Below are 13,761 nucleotides of genomic sequence, written 5' to 3' on the forward strand. Positions count from 1 at the left end.
AAGTTAAGTGCTGCAGGCATCAGTGTTCCATGTATCCGGTGCTGGCCGACCGTCACCTGGTGTCGGAGCGGCTTCGTCTTTTCCGTTTCTCCGACCCAGCTGTCCTCCACCAGGACACCATGAACAAAAAGGTCACATGTGCCTCGCAATCCCATCCCTGTTATCATACATACATTCCCCGCCTCATCTCTGCCCCATAATCCAGCGCCTGACGTAAGCATTGGCATCCCCCATATCTGCTCCGTGCCCCCCTCTCTGTGCTACCATTCAAAGAGCAGCACCAGACCCTCGCGGCCCCATTCTAAAGTGCCATCTCTGTTTCGTGCCCCACACCTCTGCCCACTCCTCCATCGCATTTGAATGATTAAGTGACATGCAGGAAGTTGAAATGAGTAATCCAAGAGCCAAACTCTGTGATGGGCAATGTTCGAATAGTCATTATTATAAATGGTTCGTGCAACACCACAGTCTAGTAAACCATAAGTGTTTTTTTAAACAGCATATACTTCAAACCATATCGCTTTTACAGATCTCCATTTATGACAGATAAGAAGGTGAGGTAATATGATTTGCCTGGATCAAACATCACACTCTTTCGTTAAGTGGCAGGGAAGGAATTGGGCCGAAACAAGACAGAGTTGCACTCTGGCAAAAATTGTCTTGCTGGGGCGCTGTTCTCCGTTGACCCAGGACCCACACCCCTCCCTCAAGGGACTCGGGCGAGCTAGCCTTTTGGTTGTAGCCCCTAAGCTTCTTTCCAGCTATTTCTGCCTTGGCCCACCCCCCAGCAATGTCTCTGGAGCCAGGCCAGACCTCACCACCTGCGTCCGCCACCTTTGGCTCGGCCCTGCCCCTGCCCATGAATTCACTGGCTCGCCCAGGCTAGGAGAGGGGAAAAGATACGTGTGTGTCATCAGCCAAGGGGGATGAGTTAAGAGAAGAGAATAGTGCCAGGCCTCCTGGGAGCACTGTTCAGGGTTGTGGGGTCCCCAGGACTGTGCCGGGGAATGCGGAGGACCGAGGAATATGAAGGAGCGGCTGCAGGGTGTACCTTCCCCAAAGGCCCAAAACACACCCTGCAAAAAGTTAGGGAATGAACCGGCATGGGCTTTTCCAGAGCAACAGCACACGGCCCTGCTGCCACCGCCACTGAGCAGGCAGCGCAGGATGGCCTGCCATGTCCGCTGCGTAACTTTAGATAAAGCCCCCCCCTCCCAATGCGCGCGCCTTCCCCTACGTGGCCCCGTAGGTTTTGTGGTACAAACTGATACCAAAGGGGATTTATTGCTCTCACCTGTAGTCCTAATCTTGTATAGTGCTCCCTGAGGGAACTGCACAGGATTCTGCCTAACAACGGTTTACAGGCCTGTATCAACTTGCATGTATAGGCTGTTGCAGAGGCAGTGGCATTAACTTGTTTGCCCAGATTAAGAGCCAAGTCTAGGTCGAAACCTATAATTTTTACCTCTTCTGCCACTTTAACGTCATTACCGTCAATGTTGAAGGATATGTATTTGTTACTGAGTTTGTTAAGGTTGGCCGGTGCTCCTAGGACATGGAGCTCTGTCTTATCATCATTCAGGATCTCATGTACTCTGTGTGTATGGAGTGGCTATAGTATGTTTGTCTCGGTTCTTATTGTAGCCCCCTGTGGTATATTAGGGAATGCCAGTTTCTAGTATATGATTATCAGTGATTCTCTGTATATAATAACTGCATGAGGCGTGTTTATCCATGTACAATCTGTCATTTTGAGTCTTGAAACACATCGTGTATCGGCGCATTAAAAATACCCAACAAAATCCAATGGATCCTACAGTATGTAGTTTGTTGTGACTTTTCTTGACCTCTCTGCTCCCCACTGATGCAGAGGCTGTGTTTGAGATTAGTTATTTGTTCCTGTTGATTCTGAGGGTCTATACTGTCTATGGGGCTGCTATCGGCTCTATCTGTAGCTGTGATACATTATTCAACACGATTGTCTGCCTTTGACTCTTCTGCATTCATTTGTCACAGCTTTGTCATGTTTATCCCCTCCGCCCCCCCCCGTTACCTTTACTTCTTCTGAGTTTCACATCTTCTAACATTCACTTCATAATTACAGGCGGAGACCCTCTGTGATCCCACTTCTTTTCTAACCCATGTTCTTCCCCTTACCATTCCCTTAACACCAAGCCTAACCCTAGAACCTTCTCAGTCTGCCTTCATACACATTACACACTCATTTCTGTGACTGGTTCCTCTCCATGAGGTGTGAGTTACTTCATGTCCAGTCATTACACACTATTCATCGAGCACCACTCAGGGCATACGCCAGAGTAATGGCCAGAACTCCTCTGATAGAAGGCTTTGTCAAGCGCTTCGATGTGGTTTCAGTGTCCAAACTTACTTCGATCACGTTTGACTCTTGTAGGCTGTATTATATTTGTTTTTTTTAATGTTTTGGATGGGGAGTCAGGGGTACCCCCCATACGTATGACCAGAGTTCACCAAAAAGTGGTAGAAGTAGGTGCGGTCGATGAAATCACAGAATATCTTGTCCAAAAAGGTACGGAACAGAGAGACTGTGTTATGAGCCAGATCTACTGTGTGCCTGGAGGGTATTCGATATATGCATTATATCATGTGTAATTATTATGAAATCCACTGTGGCCACCACTTTGGGAGCCCTTTTGTTCTGAGTTCTGTTAAAGCATATAGTTGTGTTTAAAGTTAATTAACAAGGTGGGTTTCATGTATTTATGTCATTGTGTTTATTTAATTCGAATAGTGTTTTTGATCAGAAACACTGTAAAAGACATGTGTATTATACATAAACACACACCAGGTGGTTGAGAGGGAGAACAGGAACATATAGAGGGCCACTACAGATAGGCAATTCAATCATATACAGCACCAGTGTTACCTTTTGTACAGTAGTTTACAGTTTATTTACTGGTGGAGACAAGAGAGAGGTCCACCGGGTGCGGATAATATGTCTCACACAAGTCACTTCTCAATCACGGTCTTGAAGCCCAGCCCTCTGGTAGCATTCCTAATGGCAGGAGTTGGAAGTTCAAGTGGTAAATGAATAAGGAGATTAAAGGAGCAGAGGTGAGAGGATTGAACGGGCGGGTGGGGAACTGCTATGGGCAGGCTTGAAATCGCTGGGTGCCAGGAGTAGAGTATGGGCAGCAGTGGTGTATCTCAGCTTTCTGCTGCCCTAGATGCAACTAAGTGCCTGTGCCCCCCTCCTCAACTTTACTCCACCTCTGCCAGACTCAGCACCTTCACCAGATTCCAAGTCCTACAACAGACTTGTTCCGCCTTGGCCAAACTAGACCCCTTCACCCCCATGATGTCCCCTATTTTGGTATCATAACAAGCTAGGGACTGTTTTAAGGTTGCAGGGATTAGAAAGTTATTGCTTCTTTTAAAGGGAGTGATCAGAACATAAGCTGTCTGCCAACAGGTCACAAGTGAGGCAATGTCGGAACGAGGAACATTTGTTTCAATGCTAATATCTGGTTTCTCGCGAGTTGCTTACTGTCACCCCATGAAAAGCACCTCGTCTGGTCTGTAACATGAATGCTTCAGGCAACATAACTACGTTTCTACATGCAGTTTTGTCAAATGGAAAGGTTTACATATGAAATGTTTACAAGTGGCATATGTGCATCCTATAAAAATGTTGAATACAAATAACTCAACTTCCTTCTCATGGCTACAGCTTTGGTGTCAGCAGGGGGCAAAATGGAAATAAGGCAAATTAACAGCTGCTGCAGCCCATAGACCACCAATCCCTTGGGCTGTAACACCATTAAAAGATGGCAAAATCACAAGCGAAGTTTGCAAACTCTGCCTGGGCATAAACACTTCAGTAGAGTAAAGACAGTTGGAGAAGGTTCATGGAACCTTTTGCTGTGCATTCTCATGGTGGAGTAATAGATAAGGGTGACCATGAACATTCATGGTTGAGAAGCAACAGCATTCCTCGTAGCTATGCAGTGCAGGCAACTTTTATAACAAATAAAGTGGTACATATTGTTAACATCATTGCTGTTTGTGCCATTATCCTAAATACGGATCTATGTGATTACTACACCCCCAGAATTCAGACAGCCGAAAACGGTGACTTTTTTCAACACCCTTTACACCACATACATATGCAGGGGGGAGAAGACCCACTGCCCCCCATACTGCATTATATCTCACCCCCCACATATATATGTGGTGTAAGGGTGGTCGGAAAAAAAACTCAGAATTTTGGCCAGTTGGAATTCTGGAGGCGGCATTTTGGTACATTTCCCTAAATACTCACGACTACAAGAACAAAACTGAGTAAAGGGTTGGACGCTCCAGTACAACATTACCTTTCTATGTGTGGTTTAGGCTATAGAGCTCATGTCCCAATGAGCCGTAGCGTAAATGGAAGGTGTAAAAGGTTTTAACGCCTTCCATTCACGCCACAACTAATTTTCAATCATTTGCATGGCAAGGAGGAGGGGCAGAATGCAGCTTGCCTTTCTGCCCCCTCCCTTCCTCTGCGCCATAAAAATGCTCCATCTTTTGCACCAGCATGGATTTTCATGCCAGCGCAATTGCTGGAGATCTCTATGGGGTAAAGCAGGCAGACCCCATAGGGATCCATTGTACAAGCTGGCTGCCATGATAGCATGGCAGACAGCGTGTACAATTACAATTAAAACCTGCCCGACATAGGAGCATGTTGGGCAGAGTTTAATTGTAATTGTGAGCGCTGCTTGCCATGCAGGCATTGCATCCAGTGCTCACAATTAAAAGTAAACCCTGCCTGGCATGCAAGCATGCAGGCAGTGTTTACTCCTTTTGCACGGTGGAGTGCAAAAGTGCAGGGTAAAAGGCAGCATACACACATGTACATCGCCTTTTGCCCTGCGTATTTGCTCTCTGCCGTGCAAATAACAAACATTTGGCAGCAGGGAGCCCCTATGTGTACCTCACCACATAATGGCTCTCCACTGCCCTCCTACTAATTTTTATAAAATGAGCTCCTATGGGTCTTGCCAGCTTGCATTTGTGGTAATTTGAAATGTTTGTTCATTCCTTAGAGTTGATTGGACTGTACAATGCTTAGGAACATTTTGAGAGTTGTGGGTTATACATATAGATTTCCTTCTGTTGCTTGAGGTACTTTCACAGTGAAAGTCCAAACTTGTACTTAAATTCTAATTCATGTAAAGGCTACTCATAAACGTAACTGTTATGGGTTGTGTGGCATACTTTGCAGTTCTCCAGGTAGTGCTGAGCGTGCAGCTGAATGTCATCAAAAACACATGATAAACCCAGCAGGGATGCCATTTGCCTGCTTAGTGCTGGACAGCTTCTAGAAAGATGGCTGAATGGATATCTTGACGGGTCACCTCACACCTTTCTTCTTCACAACTGTGAAACAGTGTGTACCTTCGGCACACAGTTTTTGATTTCTCTCACCCTTCTATGTCTTTGGGTATCCTTTCACAGGTTTCTTGATGCACTTGCTCTTTTAGATTTACTCTTCGCCATTTTATTTTCTGTACAATCTATGTCATGCTTGCGCCTTTCGGGCTGCCACAGACCTCTGCAATGTTCGGCCTGGGGTGGGGGGAGTAGTGCTTGCTTCTGAGCATCATTTTAGTGCCCACTTGTGGAAACGCTGTGCTTGACTTAAGTATGTGTTTAATACTGTAAAATGATGCATCATTTTTAACCTTTACTAACTTTAAAACATGCATGTCATGTGTATTTGAGCAGAAAAGTGTTTGCTTAACAAAATGTGTGTGCTGATTAGAAAGAACTCCAATTATAATGTGTAGTTGCACCAATAAAATAAATGAGTTTCTGGTTGTTTTGCATATTAAAGAGCATTTTAGGAACATAAGAATGACCAAAGAGCTTTAAATCTGTCATACATGTCTGTGAGAGTTGAATGACTGAATCACTAAATACCTAATGCATGCTGGGTTTGGTATGCATTTCCTTTTCTTTTTTACACAGAGTCAACCTAACAATAAAGCTTTTGTAAATATCAAGCATATATTCAAGTTTGGCCATCAAAAGATTTAACTGACAGAATGGAATGACTGCTAACAACTTACAGTCACTTCTGCGCTACTGTGGATCACCTGTACTCTAAAAAACAAAGTAAACTTTATATTTTAAAAAAATGACCACATTGAAAATAAACTTCTATAAGCAATCTGCTCCTGTGGAAATCTGCAGGCCACACCTTATTGTAAATACGTCTCTGATGGGGGGATGGAGTTAGCTTTTCTCTGATTGGGGGTGGGGGGTGGAGTTAGCTTGTCTCTGATGGGGAGATGGAGTTAGCTTGTCTCTGATGGGGGTGGGAGGATGGAGTTAGCTTGTCTCTAATGGGGGAATGCAGTTAGCTTGTCTCTGATGGGGGATGGAGTTAGCTGGTCTCTGATGGGGGAATGCAGTTAGCTTGTCTCTGATGGGGGATGGAGTTAGCTTGTCTCTGTTGGGGTGGAGTTAGCTTGTCTCCGATGGGGAGATGAAGTTGCATTGTCTCTGATTGGGGGTGGAGTTAGCTTGCCTGATGGGGAGATGGAGTTAGCGTGTCTCTGATGGGGGAGGGAGTTAGCTTGTCTCTGATGGGGAGATGGAGTTAGCTTGTCTCTGATGGGGGGTGGAGTTAGCTTGTCTCTGGTGGGGAGATGGAGTTAGCTTGTCTCTGATGGGGGGTGGGGGGATGGACTTAGCTTGTCTCTGATGGGGGATGGAGTTAGCTTGCCTGATGGGTAGATGGAGTTAGCCTGTCTCTGATACACAACGACTCAATTTAAGTTAACTTAGGCCCTTTCTCGCCTAGTCCCGTCTCCTTTTTTGTTGTCCAGTCTACATGTAAGCGTTCTGATGCCCGCGGGCTTTAACGCTATATAAACAAATAAATAAAAATAAAAATAAATAAATGGGGGAATAGAGTTAGCTTGTCTGATGGGGAGATGGAGTTAGCTTGTCCCTGATGGGGGGATGCAGTTAGCTTGTCTTTGATGGGGAGATGGAGTTAGCTTGTCTCTGATGGGGTTATATTGTCTCTGATGGGGAGATGGAGTTAGATTGTCTCTGATGGGGTTAGATTGTCTCTGATGGGGAGATGGAGTTAGATTGTCTCTGATGGGGTTAGATTGTCTCTGATGGGGAGATGGAGTTAGATTGTCTCTGATGGGGAGATGGAGTTAGATTGTCTCTGATGGGGAGATGGAGTTAGTATTCAGTCCATGGACGGATTTACAGGCAAGAAGAATTAATTGGGAGAAGGACTGGCTTTGCACGGTGAGCAACCCTGTATGGTGGTGGTGCGTAGAGGTGGCTGAGGAATGTGGGACGTGGAAGAAGGTATGGCTGAGAAAGTTCAGTACTTTCTTGGGGAATGTAAAGAAATAGAATGGACGTCCTATGAGGGGATTGTCCTGCTGAGGAGAACAGTTGAGCTCATGGTTTTGGTGGAATGATAGGCAAGGACTTTGTGGATTTTCAGGAGTATTATCCTGGTGGCCATGGCCATTGACATGGATGTGATAAACCATTGGAGCTTCAGGTCACAACTGAAGAAGATCCCCTCCGTTAGGTTGCGTGCCTTTAGGGATGGAGTGAGGATATTAAGGAAAATAATGCAGGCGATGGAAGAAAGGGTGGGCAATATAAGCAAGGAGGAAGGCCAAGTCTGTTTTGGAGGAGCACCGGGGAGCATAGTTCCCTCTGGTGAGAGATGATGCAGAGGCAGCCACAGCTATGAGGGGATAACTGAGGGGTTGAGGAAGGGAATGGTAGGCATGGGCCAGCCAGACCAGGCTCATGCCAGCCCAGGACAAAACAAGGTTTGTAGCCCAATCCTTGTTTCAGGGCAGTGCTTTCCTAAAGCAGGGGCTGCACACAAACCCCATCTGCTGCGTTACCTGAAAAGAGGTTTGCTGGTCGAACTGCCCGCACGCAGTGAAAGTGCTTGGTAGTCAGCAATACTTGCCTGATGTGACCATTGCATGTACAGGAGCGATGCTGCCTGACATCCTGTCCAGCCCCTGCGCCACCCACACAACTCATTGATTGGTTGGGGCAGGACAGCGAGCCTACTGGTCACTTTATGGCTTTGCAGTTTTCATTGGCTTAGTGTGAAGGAGTGAAGCGGCGAGGGGAGGGAACTGATGGCGACTTGAAAATGTTCCTGCTCAAGTTAAGTGCTGCAGGCAACAGTGTTCCATGTATCCGGTGCTGGCCCACCGTCACCTGGTGTCGGAGCGGCTTCGTCTTTTCCGTTTCTCCGACCCAGCTGTCCTCCACCAGGACACCATGAACAAAAAGGTCACATGTGCCTCGCAATCCCATCCCTGTTATCATACATACATTCCCCGCCTCATCTGTGCCCCATAATCCAGCGCCTGACGCAAGCATTGGCATCCCCCATATCTGCTCCGTGCCCCCCTCTCTGTGCTACCATTCAAAGAGCAGCACCAGACCCTTGCGGCCCCATTCTAAAGTGCCATCTCTGTTTCGTGCCCCACACCTCTGCCCACTCCTCCATCGCATTTGAATGATTAAGTGACATGCAGGAAGTTGAAATGAGTAATCCAAGAGCCAAACTCTGTGATGGGCAATGTTCGAATAGTCATTATTATAAATGGTTCGTGCAACACCACAGTCTAGTAAACCATAAGTGTTTTTTTAAACAGCATATACTTCAAACCATATCGCTTTTACAGATCTCCATTTATGACAGATAAGAAGGTGAGGTAATATGATTTGCCTGGATCAAACATCACACTCTTTCGTTAAGTGGCAGGGAAGGAATTGGGCCGAAACAAGACAGAGGCCCTCATTACGACCCTGGCGGAGAGGGTTTACGCCAGCGTAAATCATGGCGTACCCTTCCGCCTTACTACGAGATTCCGTAGCGCCATGGAGCCTTTTACGCCTGATTTTTCCGGGCGGAAAAATCCATGGCGCTACGGGACCTTGTTGTTAATTACGCCACCGTAATTTACGGTGGCGTAATTAACTCCTTCCCCACTCCCATTATACCCTATGGGGCAAAAATGGGAATGGGGAAGGGCAAAATGGGGAATGGGGATTTACCGCCCCGCCAACCTCGGAATGGGGCAGTAAATCCGCCAACCCCCATGGCGGTGCTGGCCGCTTTCCGCCATGCTCCATGGTGCATATTGCACCATGATCTCCGCCAGGGTCGTAATGAGGGCCAGAGTTGCACTCTGGCAAAAATTGTCTTGCTGGGGCGCTGTTCTCCGTTGACCCAGGACCCACACCCCTCCCTCAAGGGACTCGGGCGAGCTAGCCTTTTGGTTGTAGCCCCTAAGCTTCTTTCCAGCTATTTCTGCCTTGGCCCACCCCCCAGCAATGTCTCTGGAGCCAGGCCAGACCTCACCACCTGCGTCCGCCCTGCCCCTGCCCATGAATTCACTGGCTCGCCCAGGCTAGGAGAGGGGAAAAGATACGTGTGTGTCATCAGCCAAGGGGGATGAGTTAAGAGAAGAGAATAGTGCCAGGCCTCCTGGGAGCACTGTTCAGGGTTGTGGGGTCCCCAGGACTGTGCCGGGGAATGCGGAGGACCGAGGAATATGAAGGAGCGGCTGCAGGGTGTACCTTCCCCAAAGGCCCAAAACACACCCTGCAAAAGGGGGAATTAACCGGCATGAAGGTGACGAGGGGAGAGCACGGCGAGTGGAGGAGGCACCCCGATAACCGGGGCAGGGGCCTTCCTCCTTTACGCTCTCTTCCCCCTCCCCCACAGGGGCAGGGGAGAGGGCGGCAAAGGAGCCAGAGAAAAGGGCGCCAAGAGCCCAGGAAAACCCGCGAAGGGCAACAAAGGAAGGGGGCGGGGCTTGGGGCATAAAGACGGCGGGCGCCCGGCACAGGATCACTTGCAGCTCTTCCAGCAGCCGGGCGCCCGCCAAGAGTGGAGGACTTCTTTTTCTTCTTTTTTGGAAACAGCATCGTGGGGCAGCGGAGCAGTTTTTCGGGACTTCGTTTTCTCGTGTTGCGAGGGGAACGATCCGGGGTCGGCGTCAACGGCGACCAGGAAAGAAGCCGGGAACGAGGAGGCGACGGCCAGCGGTGCGTCGAGGCAGCGGGAAGTAAACGCTCGCGGCCAACGGAAAGCGAGGACAAGGAGTTCCCCGGAGAAGGCTCAAGTCAGCTGTTCGGCGAGGCTACGGGGACCTACACGCTCGCGGCGGTGAAAGCGGGAAGTGTTGGGAGCTGCGAGAGGGGACCAGCAGTCCACACGGTGAGCCACAGCAACAGCGGACTATTGCGGGAGGAGGCAGCCGATAGTGCACAGTGCGGAGAACATTAGACTGAAGGGCTGAAGGCCCCTAGTTCGATCCTTGGGTGTCGGCAGGGGATATTTTACATACGGAGGAAAGGTCAAAGAGAGGGTTGCGGAGCGTGCGCCTCAGTCTGTTCAAGGATCGCTTAAAGGTGCTGCCCTAAGGCAGAAACCTTGAGGATTGGCACGAGCGGACTAGCAAGGAGTGGTTGGGGGCTACAGAACTATTCATAAGTAAGGACACCATCGAAAGTATTTCCTTTTGGCTGCGTGGGCTGCATTTGGAAGCAGGAGAACACGTGGGGAATTGGGCTGAGAAGTCATTGAGTAAAAAGGGAACCATGCAGATGCAAGGGAAAAACCAGGAGGAACAACAGAAGGATGACTTGGAGGCATTTTTGATGATGGCAAGGAGGGCTGGGGACAAATATGGCACCAGCTGGATGCAGTTGATGGCAGCACAGGTGGGAGCTGAGGTGGCAGGGCGCAACCAGAGATCTGAGTCACCGCTCTTGTTTCCACCTACACCCATCGAGGAGGCATGGGTGGAAGTGCACTCGCAAGAAGGGAAAGAACTGGACATTGAGGAGCTCGAGGAGGAGGAGGAGCCAGTCGTTAAAAGAAAAAGAGTGATGACCAAGAAAGCAAGGGACAGCCAGCAGCAAGCGGCGGCAGCACAGAAGCGGAAAGCCAACCCCAAGGGAAGGGGGAGGGCGCAGGAGGTTGAAGCCATTCCGGCACCTGTCCCTGCTGAGGCTCCAAGGCCAGTGGGAGGTCCTCGCAGCACACCTGTAGCCACACCGGCGGTAACAGCTGAGGTGCCAACCACCTTGGAGATGGTGAAAGGTATGTTCAGGGAATGTATGGAAGCTTGGGCGAAGGGGGCAAATTGTCAGTTGCCTGTTAATAATAATGCTTTGAACATGGTGGGTAATGGAATGCAAGGGGGTAGTGGGGCCACAGAGCAGCTTGGCTCGGGGGCGAGTCAGCCCGTGGTAGGCGTGGGTCAGCCAGTAATGGGAGTGAACCCGGGGCAGATGGCAACGCAAGGGGCGAATACCACTTACACGCCACAAATTGGGGGGACTCCTTGGTGGGGGGCACAGGCTCCTTCACAGGTGCACGGGCAGGAGCAGGCCAGCAATAACACGATATACGGGAGGCCAATGCCGGGGTTTGCACCGGCCAGAGTGGCGATTAATGCATTGGCATGGCATATCCCGCTGGCTTACAAAGAACGGGTATGGAGGAAGGAGTTCATGGATATTATGGAGTTGTTGTGGATGGTCCCCTCAGGTCAAGGCTTCAGCGAGCCCACTGAGAGGGAAAGGGAGAAGAAGGAGAGGGAGAGGCCAAAAATAGAGCTCAATATACATACCTGGTTAAGGGCATTCAGGGTTTATGCTACTATTATGTTAGAAAAATTCCCACAAGATGGCATGGCATTGATGGCGTATGAACAGTATATTCACGAGCAATACCTGAAGCATGGGGGGGATACATGGAGCAACTACGATAAAGGTTTTAGACTCAAAATGCAGGTATGGCCAGCAATGACCTGGGATGAAGTGGATGTGGGGGGGCGCATAGACACGAAAACGGTCCCAGACAGGCCGGTAGATGAGAGCATGGCAAGCGAAAGACCAGCCCAGGGCAGGGGCAGGGGGTCCTACTCAAAAGGGAGGGGGTCCTTTCGTGGGAACTCCTCTTGGAACAGCCGGCCCAATTACCAAGGGGAGTTGCCAGAATGTTGGTTGTTTGCAGAAGGGAGGTGCTCCTATGGTAATGCGTGCAGGTTTAAACACTCAAAGGCTGCAAGCACAGGGAGGCACAGCCCTGCCAGCCGAGAGGGTAAGGCAAGGGGCAACGCAAAAGGCAAGGAGAAAAGCAAGCATTATTAAAACACAGCTGCCAACGCCAATACGTTTACAGGCCATGATGCCTTTCCTGAATACATATAGTGACATAGTGACAAGTGTGATGCAAAACTGTTATGGGAGGGTTTCAGGTGGGGTTTTAAGATTCCTTTCCAGTGACAGATAGGACTTAAGGAGGCACGTAATTTGAAATCTGCGCTAGCAATGCCTGAGGTCTTGGCGCAGAAAGTGGGGAAGGAGGTACAGTTGGGGAGGGTGGCTGGCCCCTTTCGCACACCTCCACTAGAGAACCTGGTAGTGTCCCCGTTGGGCTTGGTACCTAAAAAAGAGAAAGGGCAGTACAGGCTTATACAGCACTTGTCCTTCCCCGAAGGGGAGTCAGTGAACGATGGCATCTCGGGGGAGGAATGCAAGGTTCACTATGCAGCATTCGAAGATGCAGTGGATTTGGTGAAGGCGGCGGGTGTGGGGGCCCTCATGGGGAAGGCGGACATTGAGTCAGCTTTCCGGTTGCTACCAATTCACAAGGACAGCCACCATTTGCTGGGTTTCAAGGTGTTACAGGATTACTTCTACGACAAATGTTTGCCGATGGGGTGTGCAATTTCATGTGCGTATTTTGAGAGGTTTAGCAGATTCCTCGAGTTTGCAGTAAGGCAAAGAAGCAAGGTCGGGGGGATGGTGCATTACCTCGATGATTTCATGTTTATTGGGAGCAAAGGGACGCATGATTGCAAGAACCTTATGACGGTATTTCATGAGTTGATGGAAGAGTTTGGGGTACCTCTGGCTAAAGAAAAAACTATGGGTCCGGTCACGTCGCTGGTGTTTTTGGGGATTGAAATTGACTCTGTGGCAGGGGTGTGCAGGCTCCCGGGGGACAAAGTACTAAGGTTGAAGGAGGTAATCGCAGGATTCTATGGCAAGACTGGAGGCGAGCATTATGCTTCAACTTCTTTAATTCACTACTCTTCACAGCAGTTTCAACAAACTCAAAACTATACCAAAAAACTCTGAAAAACAGTCTGAACAGACTTTTCCTTCCTTGAACTACAATCCCCATAGTCTCTGTAGTCCATCCTACTCCAGCTCAGCTATGACCATATCCTGTCCCTGAGCTCCTCCTCTTCTTTTACTGCTCTTCAAGCAGATAAGTGATTTTCTGTTTACCTCTTAGCATAATGTGTGTTTGTATACATTAGCGTAGATTTTGCTTTATCTGAAAGGCTTCAGGTGCCTCCACAGTGGATTTACACTCGGAGGCAGTGTTTAGGACAGTATTATTGAGTTTTATTTAATGCGAACTGCGTACGAGCAAGCTTCTTCGAAGCGATCTAATTAGCTGCTTTACGGCAGCGTCGGGAGCTCCGGCGGCCTCCAGCCCCGTGCCACACTACCGGCACTCGAGGGGTGTCCCGCCGGGCCTCGGAGCTCCCCGAGCCTCCCTGCACTCAGCGGGAGCGGGCACGCTGCGGCGGGCCCCCTCCCTTAGAGGGGGAGAAGCCGGGCAAGCAGCGAGCCCTCGCGCAGCAGGCCCCCTCCCTTGGAGGGGAGGAGTCGTGCGACGAACGCGGCGAGCCC

The sequence above is a fragment of the Ambystoma mexicanum genome, chromosome 13 (assembly GCF_040938575.1).
Source record: "Ambystoma mexicanum isolate Mex_15411 chromosome 13, UKY_AmexF1_1, whole genome shotgun sequence".
Lineage (NCBI taxonomy): Eukaryota > Metazoa > Chordata > Amphibia > Caudata > Ambystomatidae > Ambystoma > Ambystoma mexicanum.